Source organism: Lycium ferocissimum, chromosome 3 (genome assembly GCF_029784015.1).
Source record: "Lycium ferocissimum isolate CSIRO_LF1 chromosome 3, AGI_CSIRO_Lferr_CH_V1, whole genome shotgun sequence".
Lineage (NCBI taxonomy): Eukaryota > Viridiplantae > Streptophyta > Magnoliopsida > Solanales > Solanaceae > Lycium > Lycium ferocissimum.
In genome coordinates, this window is record NC_081344.1 from 67040449 (window position 1) to 67063798 (window position 23350).

A 23350-nucleotide genomic window follows, 5' to 3' on the forward strand; every position below is an offset into this window, starting at 1 on the left:
CAGAATTTTGGGTCAAATTTGGAGGGATATATCTCTAGGTATATGAGGATTTTTAAGGTGTTTCAAAAGCCTAAAATGAAGTTCGTCGAGTCTAGTTTCCAACGCAATAAACCGCTCGTCGATACGACATCGGAGTAGAGAATTATGGACGTTACAAGTTAGGCTGATGGAGCAGAAACGCACTGCTACAGTACCCGGATTGCCACAGTACCCGGGTGCTACAGTATCCGATCCGAACCTGTTATATCCCGTATTTTGTACGTCGGGATAATCCGGGTTAACTACGATAAGCTAAGAACAAGACCATTTCGGGATACGAAGTCGAGATTTTAACCACAATTGTGTTTTAAGACATAAGTGTTTGTGATATTGCGCTATGGAATATTAAGGAAATTTGGGGGTTGAATGTTATTTTTGGAAAGTATTTATGTCATGAAAAAGGAAAAAAAAATATAGGAAAATAAGGGCCATGTGGCCGGCCACCTTATGTGGGCCATGGCCACATGGTTGGCTAATATGTGAAATAAAAAGATGACTAAGTCATCTTATTTCATCATCCTCACCCTTAAGAATTTTCAAGAAACTTGGAGAAACAAACAACAAGGCCATTTCGGCCATGACCAAGGAAACTTGGGAAAAATTGATCACCAAAAATATTTTTCTTCTAGCAATTCTCTCTAATTGAAAGGTCCTCTACAACATGGAGTGCTTGTTGGAACAAAAACAAAATTGTTCTTGCAAAGTAACATTAGCTAAGTTGGGAAGACAAGTGCTGAAGAAGGTATGGTTCAATCTTCTCTTTTATATGTTATGAATGGTTTGTGGATGTTGTAGTATGTAGAAATGAATAAAAATCATGAAAATATGGATGTTGGGTTGAACCGTGTGTGTGTGGTGTTGGCCGTGTGTGTGTGTGTGTATGTGGGAGTAATGGATAAATTGTATTTAGCATGTTTGTGTGTTGTTGTGGTGTGTAGAAAATGAATGAAAATCATGAAATTTGTGTGTTGGGAGTGTATTGTGGGCTAGGGGGTATGTTAGGGAATGAAGTAATTTTCTTTAGTGTTTTAGTTGTTGTCGTTGTGAATTCTATGTTGATAATGAGATTTTAATGATTCAAGTTGAAGTTGTAATTGTTGTGGGTTGATTTAGAAGTTCATGTGATTTTTATGTAGATTCTATATTTATGGTAATGACATTGTTAACATATAGATTGTTGATGTAGTTTATGAGTTTTGGAAGAAGGAAATATGTTAGTGTTGTTCTCGGGTTTGGGGAGGATTTCGGGTGAATTGGAGTATTGTTTGGATTGTTGAAAATATTGTGTGAAGTGTTTAAAGTATTCTTGAATATTATTTGAATGGGTTCGGATTAGTAATTGAACGTATGAGCATGAATATTGGTTTGAATGTAAGTGGTTGAGTTGAATAAAATGAATGTTGTTGAATTATGTAGTAAAGGGTTGCTAATGTTAGAAGACATTTGGAATTGATTATTGATGTTGCTAGTATGTTGTTGGTATGGTTGTTGATGAATTTGGCCGAGTTGAATTCTCGGGGTGTTGCATTTACAGGGGAAATGCTGCCCAAATTTCTGTAGAATTTGGTGTTTGTTTGGAATCGGGTTCCTAAATGCCTTTAGCTAACGTTTGACATTTAATGACGCATTGTAGATCTTGGGAAATCCGCGACGTAAATTTTGATTAGCTTTGAGGACAGACGAGGTATGTAAAGCTCATCCTTTTTTTCTTTTGGCATGTCCTAGTTGTAATTAGGTTATGACCCGAGCTTCGAGGTAACTCCACTCTTAAATTCCGAGTATGTTCATGATTTATATTTGCTTATTGATGTTAGCATCCTTAATATGGTCATGTTATGGTCCTTATGTCTTTGACAAGGTTGGATTTAGAATGTTGTATAGACGGTTTTGTTTCTGAAGGATCCAATGTCTAGAAATGTCTATAACTTTCATAGATAGAATCGGATTGCTTTGAAACGCTCGTAGAAAGTTTTGTAACGTATAATGACGTTAACTTTCATGGGCGGGCCCGGATTGGTTGATGTACATCCGTGGTCCCCGAGATTTACCTTTGTATTGTCCTAACGACTTGTTTTTGAAGGAACTTAGCATGATTTCCGTTTTGACTCTCGAGCGTCGGCTACTTCTTATCCATTGAGTCTATGATGATGATTTATGTGCATATGGTTTCTCACTACTCTGCTCGTGCGAGCTGTTGCTACTTCCTTCACTGCGTCCCGGGCCAGGGCATGTATTCGTGCAATTCCACTGCATTGTTCACCGCGTCCCTCACTAGAGGGCCGGGGCATGTATATATATATATATATATATATATATATATATATATATATATATATATATGGAGGCGGCCGGGATGGCATATGATGATTCTATTCACCGCGTCCCTCACTAGAGGGCGGGGCACGTTACATGTACATATATATGATGATTTTACTTACCGCGTCCCTCGTTTGAGGGTCGGGGCATGTTATGTTGCATATGTTCATGATTTTTCCATTTATGTCACTCGGTCTATTTACGATTTTGAAATGCATGATTTATGTTTCAAGGTAAGCTTTATGAGTTTAGTTCTTGTACTACTTTTCTATCCTCTTTATTTTCGTATGATCTGTTTATTGTATTTCATGCTTTACATGCTCGGTACATATTCCGTACTTGACCCCTCTTTTTTCCTTGGGGGATGCGTTTCATGCCGCGCAGGTACAGATTCTCATTTGGGTGAGCCGCCAGTTTAGGATCCCTATCCAGCCATTTTGGAGAGCTCCCTTGTCCGGAGCCCGTATTTTGGTACAGCCTCTTTTGTTATACATTTGTACATGTTTATTCAGGGTACGGCGGGGCCCTGTCCCGTCATATGATTCTGTTATTACTCCTAGAGGTCTGTAGACATATACGTGGGTTGTGGGTAGCACTGCTCAGTTGTGTTTGTGTTCTGTATATCCTTAGGCTGTATATATGACATATGTATATATGTGTGCGCGATGTCGTGCCTTACTGTACGTGTAAGTTCCTATTATGTTTGCTATGATCTGATTATAATGGATAGGTGGGTACGAGTGCCCAGCTCGGGCACTAGTCACGGCCTACGGGGTTGGGTCGTGACAAAAGTGGTATCAGAGCGGTTCGTCCTCGGAATGTCTACAGACCGTGTCTAGTAGAGTCCTGTTTATGTGTGTCGTGCACCCGTCTATAAACGGAGAGGCTACAGGACATTTAGGATGTTATCTTTCCTTCTGATCTTAGATCGTGCGATAGATCTGTATTATTAGGATGGCTCCTTTCTAACGAATTGTTATGCTTACAGCGATGCCTCCGAGGAAGGCCACAGCTGCCCAGAAGGGCAAGTCTACTGCAGCAGGGGAGACTAGCCAGGCCCGGAGAGTTACCAGGGCCCGTGCCGAGCCTGTACCTGAGATTGTGCCCCCGACAGCCAGTTCTGCTACACCGCCATTGTCGGAGGGACTTGGAGCAGCAGCAGCTGCAGGTCAGGGGGCGGCTCCACCGCCAGCTCCCGAGGTTCGAGTGCCCGAGCCTCCAGCTCCTCAGTTAGGGGCGGAGGATAGGGCTATGAGGGACGCAGTTCAGCTGCTCACTAGATTGGTGGCGGGGCAGGTTCATAGACATGGGTTAGGAGATGATCATGCGGATAGACGTGATAGTCAGAGGGCCCGCTATTTCTTGACCTGTAATCCGCCAGAGTTTTTCGGGTCAAAGCCCGAGGAGGATCCCCAGGAGTTCATCAGACAGATGCAGCGTACGTTGCGGTTGATTAAGGCTTCCGAGACTGAGTCTGTCGAGTTTGCGTCGTATCGGTTGTATGATGTAGCTGCTAACTGGTACGAGTCCTGGGAGTTGTCGAGGGGCGAGGTGCGCTCCTCCCGGTGTGGGCCGAGTTTGTGGAGGCCTTTCTTGGCCATTTTCTACCCCCGAGAGACGAGGCGAGCCGGGGTCCAGATTTTTACATCCGAGGCGGGGCGGCGAGGGTGTCGGGAGTATAGCCTTGAGTTTGATTCTCTGGCTAGATACGCGCCTCATATTGTGGCTGACATGGCTGATAGAGTGCACCAGTATGTGATGGGGCTGGATAATTATTTGATTGATAGCTGTATGGCGATGGCTTCCCAGCCGGGTGGATATTGCACGGGTACAGGCGTATGCCCAGGGTATGGAGGAGCGACACGGGGGCGTCGGCCGACGAGGGTTACGACGGGGCCGGCCCGAAGAGGGCTAGATCGGCCGGGACTCGGGAGATTCTCGAGGCGGGCACCTCGGCGAGCATGGGGTATTCGTCCCAGCCAGCACAGAGTGCACCCCCACGGTTCCCGGGCAGGAGGTTTGATAGCACAGGGTATTCGGGGGCCGGTCCGAGTTCCAGGGCTTCGGGGTCACAGTCGAGCAGAGGTTTGAGCCAGATGAGGCCATCTATGCCTCAGTGCCCTCAGTGCGGCAGGCGCCATCTGGGGGAGTGCCGCCGCGCTACAGGTGCTTGTTTTACTTGCGGCCGTCAAGGCCATGTTATGAGGGAGTGCCCGTATAGAGATGGTTCAGGTGATGTAGTCCAGCCTACTGGGTCGGTTGCTGGTTCGTCCTCTTCAGTAGTTATGCGCCCTACGGGGCAGGGTATACCGGCACCAGCGGGCCGTGGTAGAGGTCGCGGCGGAGCCTCCAGTTTTAGCGGTCCATCGAACCGCCTATACGCGTTGGCCGATGACGGGATCGGGGAGGCATTACCGGGCGGCGGCCATAGGTACATGAATCCTTATTAGAATTTATATTTCTATGTGTGTGTATCTGTTGTATAATTGTTGCATAGTAGTGGTAGGCGGAAATCCAAAGGTTGGTGACCAAGTATTTATAAGTAACGGCGATTAAGACGTATTCACTATCATGGCGGATTTGGAAGTCTAGGATGGAAAGTAGTTATATCCATAGGTGAAAGGCGAATATGTAGAATCGAGAGAGGGGTAAAATAGTAATTGTGTTATGAGAGCGTCCGGAAACCTATTAAGACTTTACTTTACTCCAAATTACGTAACAAATGTCATGCGGTGTAGTGGACGCGGTTATACTAGCATTAGAGCATCGTATTTCATCGGAGTTCCGAGGTTAAGCGTGCTAGAGTGAGAGAAATTCCAGGATGGGTGACCCCCTGGGAAGTTTACTAAAAATCCTAAAAGGTCAGATACAGGCGAGCCAAAATGGGAAGATAGAGTAGTCTAAGGGAAATTAGAGTATACGAAGTAGGCGGGAACCTTAAGGGGTCGCGTAGGTCGAGGCGGATTAGACCGGTAAAGAAAAAGAAGAGACGTCACCGCTCTAGAATTAGGGTGAGTTTGAATGGCGTTTGGGGATATTTTGTAAGCAAGATAGTAGTAATTATGTCTATATGGGTATGCACGAGATACCCCGTACAGGGCTATACTAGCGGATATGTGCATTCTGGCAACCACGTAGCGGTATTTGGAAGGCACTAATCGGACAGGGTAACGGAGTTCAGGTGAAAAGAAAAACAAATGGTCCAAATGCCACAAGGCAAGCTGGTGCTGTTTTCACTACAAGTTAAGCTCGGAAAGTATCAATACAATGATATTTGGAAAAGAAAGGAAGTGAGTAGAAGGACGGCAAAAGGGAGCAGAATGTTGGAATAAAAGTGCCGCCTAACTGAGATTGGAAAATGCGGACATAGGGCAGAATATAATCGGATAATAGCATAAGTACACCCCTAAAGGGGGAAGCGGGTGCGAGAAATGCAAGTGTCAGATAGAGACAATTAATACCACAGATATGGGATACGGATACTCGGGCTACAGGTAAGATTCCTTGCCGAGACAAGTTAGAAAAATTCAGAAGCTGGGATGGTGATTGAGATAATGCTGGGAATTAATTGTAGCGATCCTAAATGATATAGCAGTGAAAGGTGGAGGCTTAAAGAGGATACGACAAGAGAATAGTGACAAGTGGTTTACAGAAAAAAAATGGTGAAAGGTAACGCTACTGTGTTGGATTAGAGGCTAACATGTGGGCAATAGGATTATTCGTTAAGGGCACTGCGACCAATGTGTTACAAGGCGGAAAAATAGAAAACTTCCTATAGTTAGAAGTAAGAACATCAGAGGAGTGAATAAAGGAAGGGGAAAAGAGTAGGACAGGATAGGCCATAAGCGAGTGTTAGGACAGGAGGAATATGTGGAGTAGAGTGAACCAGGAGAAGGAAAGCCGTGACTAAGATTGAGTATATGTCATACGAGTGGTATAAGAGTAGCTATGTTACCCATAAATATTTATGCGATAGGGATGAGACCAAGTGAATATCTAATGAGAAAAGTTGGGATTCGGTAATAACAAGACGGTGATAATAGTTTGGGTGCATTAAGGAATGATGTAGAGGTGATTTAAGTTAAATTATCGAGACAGAACTAGTACGGAGGACAAACAGGACATGACTATGGTGGGGCTAAGGATCTATTCCGATGCCAGTCCTAAAATAAGAGAGGCGGAGGCTAGTAAAATATAAGAATTAGTGAAGCCGCACTAAGGCATCTTTTTGGGAAAATCTGGGCCCCTCCGCTTATTCTTGTAGAGATTGCTATGTAATGTGTGACCGGGAAGTTGGGAGCAAGATCTGAGCGAAGGGACACTAGAAGAGTTTGAATTAAAGATAAAGAGCTGACATGAGACAATGCGCCTAAAATGTTACAAGCTAAGTAACAGAGGGTGAATTTATGTGTCAAAACCCTCCAGAATTATATCAGCTGATGGTAATATATCAGTGAGCAGCTATTAGCAGCTCAGAGACGACAGAGATCATATGACGACCAACGGCATCGACATTTAGAATCCTAGATCGGCGAGTGGGCATACTCGAAGATATCACTCCCGAAAGGTAAAATGGGAATCGACAAGAAGGAGAAATTTAACCTGAGATGTACTATTATATTGTCCGTAAGGTAAGTAGGATGTGTACCAAAGACGTGACTTTTGTTAAAGTACCGCGGCGAAACAATGGCGGAAAGGAGATGACTTCAGGAGCTGAAGGGAAAGATGAAGACAAAAATATAATCAGTAGGTGGGACTGTACGTTATAGCGTTCAAGGGAACCCCCGAGATCCTTATAAGATCTTACGGGACTAGTTGAACATTCGAGGACGAATGTTCTAAAGGGGGGAAGGATGTTATATCCCGTATTTTGTACGTCGGGATAATCCGGGTTAACTACGATAAGTTAAGAACAAGACCATTCCGGGATACGAAGTCGAGATTTTAACCACAATTGTGTTTTAAGACATAAGTGTTCGTGATATTGTGCTATGGAATATTAAGGAAATTTGGGGGTTGAATGTTATTTTTGGAAAGTATTTATGTCATGAAAAAGAAAAAAAAAATATAGGAAAATAAGGGCCATGTGGCCGGCCACCTTATGTGGGCCATGGCCACATGGTTGGTTAATATGTGAAATAAAAAGATGACTAAGTCATCTTATTTCATCATCCTCACCCTTAAGAATTTTCAAGAAACTTGGAGAAGGAGAAAAACAAGGCCATATTCGGCCATGACCAAGGAAACTTGAAGTTCAAGAATTGATCACCAAAAATTATTTTCTTCTAGTTTCTCTACTAATTGAAAGGTCCTCTACAACGTGGAGTAGTCGTTGGAACAAACAAAACGCTTGTTCTTGCAAAGTAACATCCTAGCCGAGTGGAAGAAGTGGGTGAAGAAGGTATGGTTCAATCTTCTCTTTTATATGTTATGAATGGTTTGTGGATGTTGTAGTATGTAGAAATGAATAAAAATCATGAAAATATGGATGTTGGGGTTGAACCGTGTGTGTGTGGGTGTTGGCCGTGTGTGTGTGTGGTGATGTGGGAGTAATGAATTAATGGTATTTAGCATGTTTGCATGATTGTTGTAGTGTGTAGAAAATGAATGAAATTCATGAAATTGTGTGTGTTGAGGAGTGGCCGAATGTGGACTGTTTGGTATGTTAGGGAATGAAGTAATGCTATTTAGTGTTTTAGTTGTTGTCGTTGTGAATTCTATGTTGATAATGAGATTTTAATGATTCAAGTTGAAGTTGTAATTGTTGTGGGTTGATTTAGAAGTTCATGTGATTTTTATGTAGATTCTATATTTATGGTAATGACATTGTTAACATATAGATTGTTGATGTAGTTTATGAGTTTTGGAAGAAGGAAATATGTTAGTGTTGTTCTCGGGTTTGGGGAGGATTTCGGGTGAAATGGAGTATTGTTTGGATTGGTGAAAATATTGTGTGAAGTGTTTAAAGTATTCTTGAATATTATTTGAATGGGTTCGGATTAGTAATTGAACGTATGAGCATGAATATTGGTTTGAATGTAAGTGGTTGAGTTGAATAAAATGAATGTTGTTGAATTATGTAGTAAAGGGTTGCTAATGTTAGAAGACATTTGGAATTGATTATTGATGTTGCTAGTATGTTGTTGGTATGGTTGTTGATGAATTTGGCCGAGTTGAATTCTCGGGGTGTTGCATTTACGGGAAATCTTTGCCCAAATTTCAGAATTTGGTGTTTGTTTGGAATCGGGTTCCTAAATGCCTTTAGCTAACGTTTGATATTTAATGACGTATTGTAGATCTTGGGAAATCCGCGACGTAAATTTTGATTAGCTTTGAGGACAGACGAGGTATGTAAAGCTCACCCTTTTCTTTCTTTTGGCATGTCCTAGTTGTAATTAGGCTATGACACGAGCTTCGAGGTAACTCCACTCTTAAATTCCGAGCATGTTTATGATTCATATTTGCTTATTGAGGTTAGCATCCTTAATATGGTCATGTCATGGTCTTTATGTCTTTAATATGGTTGAATTTAGAATGTTGTTTAAACGGTTTTGTTTCTAAAGGATCCTATGTCTAGAAAGGTCCGTAACTTTCGTAAAAAGAACCGGATTGCTTTGAAACGTTCGTAGAAAGTTTTGTAACGTATAATGATGTTAACCTTCATGGGCGGGCCCGGATTGGTTGATGTACATCCGTGGTCCCCGAGATTTACTTTTGTATAATCCTAACAACTTGTTTTTGAAGGAACTTAGCATGATTTCCGTTTTGACTTTCGAGCGTCGGCTACTTACTTATCCATTGAGTCTATGATGATGATTTATGTGCATATGGTTTCTCACTACTCGCTCGTGCGAGCTGTTGCTACTTCCTTCTTCGCGTCCGGGCCGGGCATGTATTCGTGCAATTCCATTGCATTGTTCACCGCGTCCCTCACTAGAGGGGCCGGGGCACGTTATATATATATATATATATATATATATATATATATATATATATATATATATATGATCACCGCGTCCCTCACTAGAGGGACGGGGCACGTTACATGTACATATATATATGATGATTTTACTTACCGCGTCCCTCGTTTGAGGGCCGGGGCACGTTATGTATGCATATGTTCATGATGATTTTCCATTTATGTCACTCAGTCTATTTACGATTTTGAAATGCATGATTTATGTTTCAAGGTAAGCTTTATGAGTTTTCTGGTTACTGTACTACTTTTTTTTTATTTACGTACTCTTTATTTTCGTATGATTCGGTTTATTATGTTTCATGCTTTACATGCTCGGTACATATTCCGTTTGGGTGAGCCACCGACCCCCTTTTTCTTCGGGGGGGCTTCCGCGTTTCGGGGTATGCCGCGCGGTATTACGTACATATTCTCGTTTGGGTGAGCCGCCGGTTTAGGATCCCTATCTCGGCCATTTTGGATATGTGTGCGCGATATGTCCGAAGCCCGTATTTTGGTACGTGTACCTCTTTTGTTATACATTTGTACATGTTTATTCGGTGGGTACGGCGGGGCCTAATCACGTCCCGTCATATGATTATGTTATTATTCGTAGAGGTACGTAGACATATAAGTGGGTTGTATAATTTTTCATAACTTTCCATAATTTTCTATAACTTTCCATATCCTTCCTATCCTCTTCCAAAACCTTATATATGAAATATGTATATATGTGTGCGCGATGTCGTGCCTTACTTGGATACGTGATAAGTTCCTATTATGTTTGCTATGATGCGATTATAGATGATGTTGTTGTTGTGTTGTTGGTTGCTAGATTATGATTTCGGGCTAGGCATATAAACATGAGAGATGCTACCCGATTTTCAGCAGAATATAGAATAATTTAATTGGAACATTTAACACAAGTATACGACGATGAGTCTAACGATAGTGCGAATCCTCTTGAATGTAAATTTACGAGTTCGGACAGATAAGCGTAGATAATAGGAGGCCGCACAGGTATGTTAAGGCTCGTCCCTTTCTTTCAAAGGCATGATTCCATAAATTTTTCCATCACCTCCTTGTTTCCAAAAGCTAGAAGTTCATGATTCTTAAGGCTTCTCATGATGTTAAAGATGAGAATGTTTCTATGATGATTATAATGAAAATGATGATTTTATGTTTAAAGGTTCCAAGTTTATGATTTCAATGTTATTGTGAGAATGTTGAGTTAGTTCATGATTTTCTCGATTTTATTCATTGTTGTTGATCTCGCCTTATGTTACTTGTTCCTTCAAGGTGAGACATAGCGATAATGGTTGTTCCATAATATAAATCGGAGGTTACTGACCTTACGTCACTCCGATAGAGAAGTAACATTTAATTGGGCTCTCGTGCATGTTATATGTATTTATATATGAGTAATTTAGATACTTACCGCGCCTTAATGGCCGGACAAGACCGAGCCTTAATGGCCGGATAAGATACTATATATATTTCACCGCGCCTTAACACCGCGCCTTAATGGCCGGATAAGATGCTATATATATTACCGCGCCTTAACGGCCGGACAAGATATTATATATGTATATATGGAAAACTCCTTTTTTTTTTTAAAAAAGCTAAATGCATATCGCGAGTCAGCCTTAAAAAGGCATTCGGAGGCATTTGATCTCTTTTATATTACTTTATCTTCATACTTTCATTATGTTATTTTCCGTATTTCTTATCTCTTACTATGTTACCGTTCATGCCTTACATACTGATCACTTTGTTCGTCTTTTGACGGCGTCCCTTCTTGTGGACGTTGCGTTCATGCCGCGGGTTCGGGGTAGTCATTCGGATGAGCGGACCGGTAGGATCTCCTCGGCCCGGATCGGTCACTTCCACTTGATCGGAGGCTGCCGGCTTTTAGTATGCTATTTATGAGGTGTACGGATGTGGGTATGATAGGGCCTTGTCACCGTCTTTCTACGACTAGACTCCATAAGGTTCATAGACGGTTGTATGTAGTGGGAATATCATGTAGCTTTGTGGTCTCCTATCTTCCGTACGGTGCGTAGTGGCCATGTCGGGCTTGTGTTGTCATCGGTTGCACGTACGCCTATATATACATATCCACGTGTATAAATTATGAGTTTTCGAGACGAGAGTTTATTATAAATTTTGCAGCGAATCTTTATCGCTCAAAAATGAGTTAGAAATGGGCCACCAGTTTATTCAGCATATGGCAAGTACGAGTTTAGGGGTGCTTGGTCAGCGGTGATCGGGCACTCGTCACTGTCCATGGGTTTGGGTCGTGATAAAAGTGGTATCAGAGCAGTTCGTCCTAGGGATTGTCTACAGACTGTGTCCGATAGAGTCCTGTTTATGGGTGTGAAGCCGGCCACACTTATAAATAGGAGGCTGCAGGGCATTTAGGAATCATTGACCTTTCCTTCTATCCTAGATCGTGCGATAGAGCCAGAGTCTAGAAAAGATTATTGCTGACCCTCTTTTCCCGTGGTAAGTGCAGGATTGATAAAGATGAAGAGATCAACATGCGGCGAGTGGGGGTGCTAAGAAGACCCCTAGAGTATATTCGGGACCACGAGGCTCAGGAGACCGAGCATGAGGAATCATTAGCTAATCCATCGAGGCGGTCCCTTTCGAGGTCCCGAGACGATTCCCACAGTTTAGACTTCTAGAGAGGAGGATGCATGCGAAGACAGTTATGACACGGACCCGTCGAGGGTTCGGATACGAGATGCCCGGAGAAGGAGATTTAAAGAGCTGTGCTAGAGTTGACTCCCCTAGAAATTTTCTCTGTGGCGAGGAGCACTATGTCGAGGAGCCGGCCTACGCACGAGTGTTAACGATTATTCTAGCCCATTATCTTGGCCGTCAGTAAACCAGGAGCTGCCCGAATATCCGTATCTCTCGGACTTAGATGAGAGAGATGAGGAGGGCCAGACTAGCAAATGGCGGGAGGACAATGAAGAGGACACTTCACTTTATAGCCCTCCAGACTAAGCTCAGGACAGGTAGACTACAGGTATATGAGTTCTTTATTGCAATTTCTTATGTGTGTACAATTATTGCAGGATATCATTAATAGGTGACAAATGAGAGTTTTAGAGGAACCCATAACCAAAGTACTTATGGATAACTGCGACTAAGATGTTTTGGCCACTTCTAGGAATCTTAAATTTAGGAATGGAAGACAGTTGTGTGTTGATCGATGGTTATTATTGAGAGTTTCGAAGGCTAAACCAGCATTTGCTCGGTCAGGAAAGTAAGGGATCTTTCCAATCCGGAGGGGTATGCATTACAGGAATTTTATTGGGATTCGTTAGAACTTCAACATGTTATAGGTCATGCGATGAAGGTCACGTAGCAGAGTGGATGCGATCGTACCAGCATTAACGCATCGGATCCCATGAGGACTCCAGAGTTAAGCGTGCTGGGTGAGAGTAATACTAGGATGGGTGAACCCCTGGGAAGTGTACTAAGAGTCCTACAAGTTCGGACATAAGAGAAGGATGAGGGACTAGAATAGCTTGAGGGAAATTAGAAGCGTGTAAAACTCACGATTGGAAACTCCAGATAATTATGAGAGATAAGGCGGACCGGCTTGGCAAAAAGAGAGAAGACGTATTACAGCTACAGAACTAGGACGAGTTCAAAATAGTATTGGGAATATTTTGTAAGTAAGGTGTTAGGAGAGGTATATACGATATTCTATGTGTGGTCAATCAGTTTGCGTGCCCCGATAATCGACGTTGCGATGTGTTAAAGGTGCTAATTGAACAAGGTATTGAAGTTCAAGTAGTAAGTGTTACAAGGCCAGGCGACATTAGTATCTCTAAAATTAAAGTTGAATAATCCTGATGTGATCACATCAGGGAAAAGGGAGAAAGTGAGTATACAAGGGTAAGAAGATTATGATGCCCTGCGAAAAGGAGAGGTGTAAGCAACAGAGATATGTAGCTAAAAAGGGTTAACTCAAGCCTCAAGATGGGAATCTTGAAGGTAAGTACAGCGGCAAAGAACCATTCGGATGAATCTCGAAAGTAAGTATACGGAAATAATGGAGTATGTAGTATGGAACGGAAGACAAATATAAAGGGTTCGAAATCAGATTTTGATAAGTGGGACTGAAGGGAAGTAACAATGAATAAGGATGTGAATTGGGAAAAAATAAGCAGGTTTTGCAAAAAAATGCCAAGGGATTTTCGGCTCTTGAGGGGCAGTCGAAGAGATAAATGTGCAACCATACTGACACGATTACCTCGAAACGGAAAGCCTTCCTAAAAGGTGATTTAGCAATAGAACGGATTTGCATTCGGAAAGGATATTTTATGAATTTTAGGGACAATACCATAAAAATAGCAAGTGGGGCAAGAGTGCTTCGGAGGAAAGGGACTCAAGGAAGGTCCTGAGGATGAAAGTAAGAAAAGTACACTAATGGATTGATTAAAGAAAAATCGAACAATCACCAAGGACAGGAGAAAGGAAAATAAATAAACAAGTCTGGCTAAGAGGCAAAACATTAGTAACATGGGATAAGAATCTTGATAAGTAATATAAAGATTCGATTATAAAGGAAATAGAACGATACACTGGGGATATGCATAAACATGAACTAGCTGTAGTGTCAAAAAGAAAGATTAAGACTCGAAAGAAGAAAGAAAAGGGTGTACTTTGTAAGGATTTCATGATAAGAACAAGAAGCGACAGAACACTGGAAAAATTATGATGCATAGCCGTAATGCAAACAAGTAGTTGAGGAGAATTATGGGACAAATGAGCTAACCGAATGAAAGGATGACACGTGGGAATGGATGGTATGGAATATTAACTTTTAATAGTCTAATATAGATGTAAATCGGAATTGGGAACCCAGAGCAAGAAGAATTTCAAGGGTGTTAAGAAGATAGTCGTGGGGAAAAAGAATAGGGCTAAGGGAGCAGGGTATAGCCGGACACTTCATCAGGGGCCTGACGAATTTCAATGCCCTCTTAATTCATTAGTCCAGGGAATTATTAGTCATAAAAGGTAGAAATGAAAAGACAATAAAGAAGACATCTGGAGCGGATCAGATATGCATAAGTACTTCGGTTAAATACAAAGACTTCAGCTAGCAGAAAGGAACATAAGTCAAACTATACGATGAAAGAACTCTGATGATATGAGGAATAGAAAAGTAGAAGGATCGTTAAGGTCGGCCAGGTGATTATAAAAAAATGATTAATATTCAAAAGTTACTGGTGTATAAGAACATCCTCAAAAAGGGGGGAAGAGCAGATTTAGCCCTGAAATGAATTATGACCTTCTCAAAATTCCAAAGAAAGAAATGTGTTAGTTTGAAAATGCCAAAGTTCGAGAATGTATCAGGAGAAAACAGAAACGGATTGAAAATAAGTATATTATAGGGCAGGTATGAGAAAGAAAAGTATGATAGGAAAATAAAGGGAATTAACGAGTCAAAGAAAATGATGTGAGATATGATGTTTTTAGACCATGGGTTGAAATCGCTCGTATCAGAGAAATTTTGACCGTATTTAAATATGCAGTAACATACCCCGAAAGATAACAAAGAGAATAGGAAATGTTTGCAAGCCACCCAGAAATGAATGGATACAAAGAACAATTGAGTCACAACAAAAAGGAATCTTAGTGCCAGAAGAAATGGAAATTTTAACAAAAAGGATAATTATAGGCAGTTGGCAATCACCAAAGAAAAGGAAGGTGCGCATGGATAGCAAGATAGCGATGCGCGGGAATCGAAAGTATCTCATAGGTTGCCGGTTATGCCGAATATCAGAGCATGTGTTATAGAACTATACGAATAATCATCGTGAGGAAATACCCAATAACATGGTGTAAGAACAACGATGGAAAGCCAGAGAAGAATAAAGGCTAAGCGAATGGTCACCAATACAAGAGAACCGAGGATGAGCATCCTCGTGTTGAAAGGGAGTAATGACAAATTGAGGTCTTACCTCAGTTCTATGCCTGTAAAATTTACATTGCAAGATTTGAGGAGAAGAAATTAAAGGAAAAGTTCCAATATGAGTTCGAAGATATTTTGAGCTATGGATTAGTTTGAACGATGATTATTAGTTTATCATAAGTATAACCCTGCTGCGAGGAATAATAAAGATGGTGAGGAAGCGTTACGTATGTACGTACTTAAGAGATTGTGTTGAGGATATTGTTATAGCTGATCTTGGAAAAGAATTGGGATGGATAGCTTGAGAAACATAACCGTTAAGAGTAGGGACTTATTAGTAATAAAATACAGTGTAAGTGGAATTACAATGAAGTTGTAAGAGATCAGAGAGCCTAACCAATGAATTACAAGGAGACAATATAGTGCGTATAAAAGATCAACGAGTATAAGAAGGGATAGCTCGAGGCAGCATCGAAGGAGTAAACAAGGGAGTTGCCCACTAATAGGGAAATAAAGAGCGAGAAAAAGAGAGTATTCGCAGGATGGCGAGTAGCCGTGACATAATAAGGCAAGATTAATTGTATTACGGGGATAGAACGAGAGGGATACTAGTTGATTTCTGATTATGTACATGAGAACAAAAGAACTCCATCCAGAGACACCATTATCCTCACGTATGTGATGCTTCTTTAAATGATTTCTTGGTCGTGTGTGGCCAATATGGGTATTGATATTGTAGCCCTATGAGGCATTGCATATTTTGGGTTGTTGTGACAGGATGGTAGTGGTACAATTACAGGGGAAACTCTGGCAAAATTTTTGTAAAAATCCCTAAGAGCATAACATTCGAGGACGAATGTTCCTAAGGGGGGAGGAATGTTACACCTCGGAAAAAGAAAAAAAAAATTTGCGTCGTTTGCGTTGTAAGTAAACTAACGTAAGCTCGAAAAGGTCATGGAACCCTTATAAGGCTAAGGAGTACTCTTAACAAGTGTTAAGCAAGTATCTAAAGGTTCCGGGATCAAGCAAATCGAAGAAAATAAGTTTGTCGAAAATTTGAAAAAAGTTGACACAATTTTAGGTCAGATTTGGAGGGGTATATCTCCAGGTATTTGAGGAGTTTTAAGGTGTTTCAAAAGCCTAAAATGAATTTCGTCAAGTCTAGTTTGAAACGCAACAAATCTCTCATCGATACGACATCGGAGTAGAGAATTATGGACGTTACAATTTAGGCTGACGGAGCAGAAACGCACTGCTACAATACCTGGATTGCTACAGTACCCAGGTGCTACAGTATCCGATCCAAACCACACCTATAAATACCCCTCTAACCCATTAATTTTCATCATTTTTCGCCATTTTCTCATCCCTCACACTTCTTGAGAGTCTATAATTTTTCATAACTTTCCATAATTTTCTATAACTTTCCATAATCCTCCATAATCCTTCCTAACCTTCCATAATCTTCCAAAACCTTTTCATATCATCAAGAGACATCAAAACCTCAAGGAAAATTTATGGAAAATAATTGTTCTTGTTTCTCTTTAAGGTGGTGATGAACTTGATCTTGGAAAGGGGTGAATAGAGTGAAGTTCTTCTACTACAAGGTATATTTTTCCTATTATTATTTACATGATTGAGATGATGTAAAGGTTTAGCAATTCTTAGAAAGGAAAGAATCATAGGAGAAAAATCACAAAGAGTTGAATTGAAGTTGATGTCCTGAGGTGAGTTTGAAAGAGAATTTTGGATTAATTTGAGATTAAATTGAATATAATTCTTTGATTTTGGTATTATGGATGTTGTTATGGTAGGTTGAGAAATTGGGAAAACATCGTGTGGAATATTTTATGGAATATATTGGTATGGATAATGATGTTGTTGATGTTGGTATTGTTGTTGTGTTGTTGGTTGCTAGATTGTGATTTCGGGCTAGGCATATAAACAGGGGAGATGCTGCCCGATTTTCGGCAGAATATAGAATAATTGAATTGGAACATTTAACACAAGTATACAACGATGAGTCTAACGATAGTGCGAATCCTCTTGAATGTAGATTTACGAGTTCGAACGGATAAGCGTAGATAATAGGAGGCCGCGAGTATGTTAAGGCTCGTCCCTTTCTTTCAAAGGCATGATTCCTATGTTATGATTCCATAAATGTTTCCATCACCTCTTTGTTTCCAAAAGCTAGAAGTTCATGATTCTTAAGGCTTCTCATGATGTTAAAGATGAGAATGTTTCTATGATGAATATAATGAAAATGATGATTTTATGTTTAAAGGTTCCAAGTTTATGATTTCAATCTTATTGTGAGAATGTTGAGTTAGTTCATGATTTTCTCGATTTTATTCATTGTTGCTGATCTCGCCTTATTTTACTTGTTCCTTCAAGGTGAGACATAGTGATAATGATTGTTCCATAATATAAATCGGAGGTTACCGACCTTACGTCACTCCGATAGAGAAGTAACATTTAATTGGGCTCTCGTGCATGTTATATGTATTTATTTATGAGTAATTTAGATACTTACCGCGCCTTAATGGCCGGGCAAGACCGAGCCTTAATGGCCGGACAAGATACTATATATATTTCACCGCGCCTTAATGGCCGGACAAGCTACTATATATAATATATATATATATACACGGTCGGACAAGACCGCGCCTTAATGGCCGGATAAGATGCTATATATATTACCGTGCCTTAACGGCCGGACAAGACATTATATATGTATATATGGAAAAGTCTTTTTTTTTAAAAAAGCTAAGCATGCACGACATCCGCCTTAAAAAGGCATTCAGAGGCACAGGTTGATCTCTTTTATATTACTTTATCTTCATACTTTTATTATGTTATTTTTCATGTTCGGTATTTCTTACTATGTTACTATTCATACCTTACATATCGTTACACCGTTTTGTACATCGACGTCCCTTTCTGTGTGGACGCTGCATTCATGCCCGCAGGTTCAGGTAGTCATTTGGATGAGCAAGACCAGTAGGATCTCCTCAGCCGCAGTCAGTGCGCTCCACGTGATCCGGAGCTGCAGCTTTTAGTATGCTATTCATGAGGTGTAAAGATGTGGGTATGACAGGGCCTTGTCCTGTCTTTCTACAGCTAGACTCCATAGAGGTCTGTAGACAGTTGTATGTAGTAAGAATATCATGTAGCTTTGTGGTCTCCTATTTTCCGTACAGCGCATGCAGTGGCCATGTCGGACTGTGTTGTCATCCATTGCCCGTCTGCCTATATATACATATCCACGTGTATAAATTATGAGTTTTTCGAGACAGAGTTTATTGCATAAATTTTGCAACAGATGCGATCGCTCATATATGAGTTAGAAATGGGCCACCAGGTTATTCAGCATATGGCAAGTACGAGTTTAGGGGTGCTTGGTCAGCGGTGATCGGGCACTCGTCACGGTCCATGGGTTTGGGTCGTGACAAAAAAAATATTGATCATGAAAAATGTGATTTGTATATTTGAGAATGCTTTAAAAAGAGTATTATAAGTGCATATATTAGTCTTGAAATAACTCACATGTTATTTTTTATATATGATGATTTTTAGCTCCAATTGACAGATGCGTCATTGTGGGGGGAACAAGCTAAACCAGTTTCTTTACATTGCGACTCACAGGAGTCAATTGAAATTGCTAAGAGTAGTGTGTACAATGAAAAATAAGGACACATTTGCGTTCGAGATGATGTTGTCAAGCAATTGTTGAAGCTTGGAATTTGTAAGGTCCAAGAGAAATTTGGCGGATCCTTTAACCAAAAACTTGGAAAAGAGAGTAATTTTAAAACATCGAACGGGATAGGGCTAAAGCCCATGGATTGAGGTAATATGGTGGATACCCGTTTGTGGTCAAACGAAGCCATATAGATCGTCAATATACACTACATATCCTAACCCTATGACGGATGGTAGTGTTTTTTAAGGTTGAGTTTTACTCTTAATCCTTAGCCAGTTGTGGGAGTGCATTTGAGATGCACTTGACAGATTTCTTAATATTTCCATAACTCATTGTGGTGGTGCTATTGAGAAGCACTTAATGGATTCAACGTTTGATATGAGAAGGTTGAGTTTATTCTGCTCTTAATGGTTCCATAGCCTTAAGGTGGTCTATTTGAGATGGACTTGATGGAATCACATACGTGAGTGTAAAGGTGTGGTCGCCTTTTATGAAAGACTTGGGCCGTCTTTCTAGAGCGCTCATAAAACCCGAGGTGTGTGCATGACCATAAAAGCACTTTGTTAGTATCGCGGAGATTGCATAAAAATTAAAGATATCGTATGTGTTGTGGGGGTCTCAACTTATGTCCATTTAGTTCAAGAGTACATCACTTTGTGGATATTAGTTGTTGCCTCATTTCACTATGTGTTAATTCAAATCGAAAGATATTGACACTTAAGTACATGATCCTTCCTTTTGCCCAGAAATTATTTCTTATTATTTTTTTGAGATATGTGGGGGATTGTAAAATATATATACTTATATTATTAATATCTCAAATAAAGAATAAGAAACATCTTTGAAATTTATATAATATCTACTATTAATTTTGGTCAAAAGAAGAATTGATTATATGTTTTATGAGTCTTAATGGTAGCCCTCATAATGAAGGAAAATATTTTGAGTTGTCTTTATGGGTATTGTCTTTATGGCCTTCATTACAATTGTCTTTATGACCTTAATTACTCTTATAATTTTATGAAAAATATTTTCAGAAAAAGCAATATACTTTCCTACATATATGATCTTATGGGATCATATTTTGATATAGCTAAAAAGATAAAGTAAAATCTTTTCTTCTTCTTCTTCACCACAGTCGGTCCGAAATCGCTTTCAAGGCAGTGGCTTGCCACGACGCAACATTCATCCGATAAGTTGATTCTATCCTTTTGTTCGTTTCTTGATTAATATTGTTAATATTCCAACAATTTGCACCCGTGTTAGATTCAAAATTTAGATGTTGTGAATTTCTGTGTGCAAGAATTTAATTCTGAAAGGAATATCTAACTTTTTTTATTTTTTATTTTATAGGTGCTTTTCATGCGTGCACACACATGTGAAAACTCACAAACATATGTAATCTTTACACAAATAGCCAATCGAATTTACTGTTTACTTTTCCTAACCGGTATACATTAATTATAATATATTATACATAAAATATACACATATTATACATCCTTTAGCTATTTTTAATTTGAGTGTTTGGATGGACGGCTATTTAAGTTGTTCTTTTATATAATTGGATCCCAGAAGACAGACTTCTGCCTAACCTGCATAATAGTTGAATTTCTATTAATTTGCACCTGTGTAAATGTTGAATATACATGCCAATTTCATTCATTCATGTACCTAACTTCCTGGCAAAGGCATTTAAAGGTGATTTACAACAGCATTGGTTATTTAGTATTGTCCTTAGATTCCTTTTTTTTTACCCCAACTTGCTAGAATTGATGTCCCTACAGCTACAAACCATAAATATAGACTCTGTTTTCTTACACATTACTGAGAGTGCAGATAAGATTTAAAATCATTTGCCCCATCAATCATTTATTACGTAGGTACGACAAATGGATCTCTTCATATGATTTTGTCTCAAATTCTTTGGCCGTGCTTTAGACTTTTAAGTCTTTCAGTTCGCGGTCTAATTATGCAAGGATTAGAATGTGAAAAATGTTACATTGTATAAAAATGTCAAAGAATCATTATTTGGAGAATAATAATACATGAATTATTATACGATATATGAACAATAATAACGAAAAATGTTATGTCGCAAAGACTCTGCCATCAGTGATAATTCATTTAGTATGGCTAGTACTTAGGTACGAGAAATGAATTTCTTCCTATGATTTTGTCCCAAATTCTTTGGCCTTGTTTTAGACTTTTAAGTCATTTGGTTCACGGTCTAATTATGCAAGGACTATAATGTAAAAAATGTTAAATTGAATAAAAATGTCAAAAAATTGTAATGTGGTGAATAATAATACATGAATTATTATACGATATATAAACAATAATAACAAAATTGTTATGTCGCAATGACTCAACCATAAGTCATAATTCATATAGCTCGGTAGTACTTAATTAGGTACGAGAAACGGATCTGTTCCTATGATTTTGTCCCAAATTCTTTGGCCTTGTTTTAGACTTTTAAGTCATTCGGTTCGCGGTCTAATTATACAAGGATTAGAATGTAAAAATTGTTACATTGTATAAAAAAGTCAAAGAATAGTTATTTGGTGAATAATAATACATGAATTATTATACGATACATGAACAATAATAACAAAAATTGTTATGTCGCAATGACTCTGCCATCAGTTATAATTCATATAGCCCGGTTAGTACCTAGGTACGAGAAACATATCTCTTCCTATGATTTTGTCCCAAATTCTCTGTCCTTACTTTTAAGTCATTTTGTTCACGGTCTAATTATGCAAGGCTTATAATGTAAAAAATGTTACATTGAATGAAAATGTCAAAAGAATCATAATGTGGTGAATAATAATACATGAATAATTATACGATATATGAACAATAATAACCAAAATTGTTATGTAATGATTGCGTACTTTAGGTGTATTTTGTATTTAAAAACTACTATTATCTATGCATATTGCTAATACACACATTGTTATCCTTATTATATCCTAAAAAGTAGTTGTCAACACAAGTTAAACAAGTAATAGTAGTACGTTTGGTCATCGATAATTGAAGTTTGCATTAGTTATGTGGAGATTGTATTAGTAATTGTATATTTATTTACCTATCTCGTAGCATAGGCAAATGACTTAAGTAGGCTTTTAGGTAAGCGATGTTGATCTTATTTTAACGACTCGATTTGTATGTTGGTTTGATTTTGGGACTATGGAAGGTTGTAAGACTTTATTTCCAATAATGAAATTAGTGAACTTAACATTAATTTGAAGCATTTGCAGCCTATTATTTAATACATGTATGTGTGTATTTAGTAGATATTTTTACCGAAGCAATGTTAGATGACCCCCCTTGTAGCAACGTGTATCCGTCGCTGAGAATAAGACAATTAATAAATATATAAAGTTTAATCATATAATAAAAATAATATACATACAAAAGAACCATGTGATAATACTTATTAATTAGTAGCAAATAGGTTAACTGCAAAATAACTTCAGGATGTGATGAACATTTATCGTCTCAAACTGTTAATGAAGTGTAGGAATAAAGTTGATTCTTGTCCATTAGTTTTAAGTAGTTATTAAGTAATCTCTACCATGTTAAAATTAGCTATTGTATAGCGTAAAAACATACACAGAACCTCAAAGCCTTGCACTTACAAATCTCATATTTATATCCCTAATGAAATATCAGGCTAAAACATTGAAACTAGAAAAAATTCATAGTGAAATGGTTGGAAAAGTCCAACAAAACCTCCAACCCAACTTTAAGTGAGAAGATATAGTAAATAGCTCAAAAGAGAGCCTAATACAATGTGCATTCTTTTTAACTCAAAGCCAAGAGATCCACTTTACACATTCTCACCAACAAAAAAAAATTACCTCAGCTGGCAACATGCCTAAGGTAAAACGAGTCCAATTCAATATACAAAAATTAACTCGAGTTTGGATATTTGATAGATACAACCATTAATTGAAGTGTTTTCAAGTTAAAATCAAGCAGAGTTTGAGAGACGTCTACAAGTTTGACCACTTATTTACATGATGACATTAAATAGTTGAAACTTGAATTGTAGGGGGCACTCAAAAATGAGAACCCCTCCAAAAATAGGCGTATGCCACTATTCGCAGAGCGCACACGGTATTCTTTAGTAAAAGGCGAAAGAATAGTTCGCTTTGTGCTCACTGCATGGCTGCGTGAGTTATGCTAATCTTCTATTACAATTTTATATTAAAAACAAGTTGGTGCTTTCTCTTTCTGTTTCAATGTGGGAGTCTCTCCGTCCTTTTCCTCAACTTTTTAAGGCATAAAAAAGTATATAACTCTGCTTCTTCTCTTCTTCATCATTTCCTTCACTTATGATATGGGGGAGGAACTAGAAGAAATATTCTATATAGGAGATAATAAAATACAAGAAATG

General features: G+C 39.2%; 1 non-coding gene across 1 annotated transcript; it reads right to left on the minus strand.

The window, feature by feature from the left end:
• Window positions 1-23007: 23007 nt before the first annotated feature.
• On the minus strand, window positions 23008-23124 carry LOC132051275 (U5 spliceosomal RNA). Its single transcript, XR_009413657.1, has one exon. It is a non-coding gene; the product is annotated as a U5 spliceosomal RNA (small nuclear RNA).
• Window positions 23125-23350: the final 226 nt, after the last annotated feature.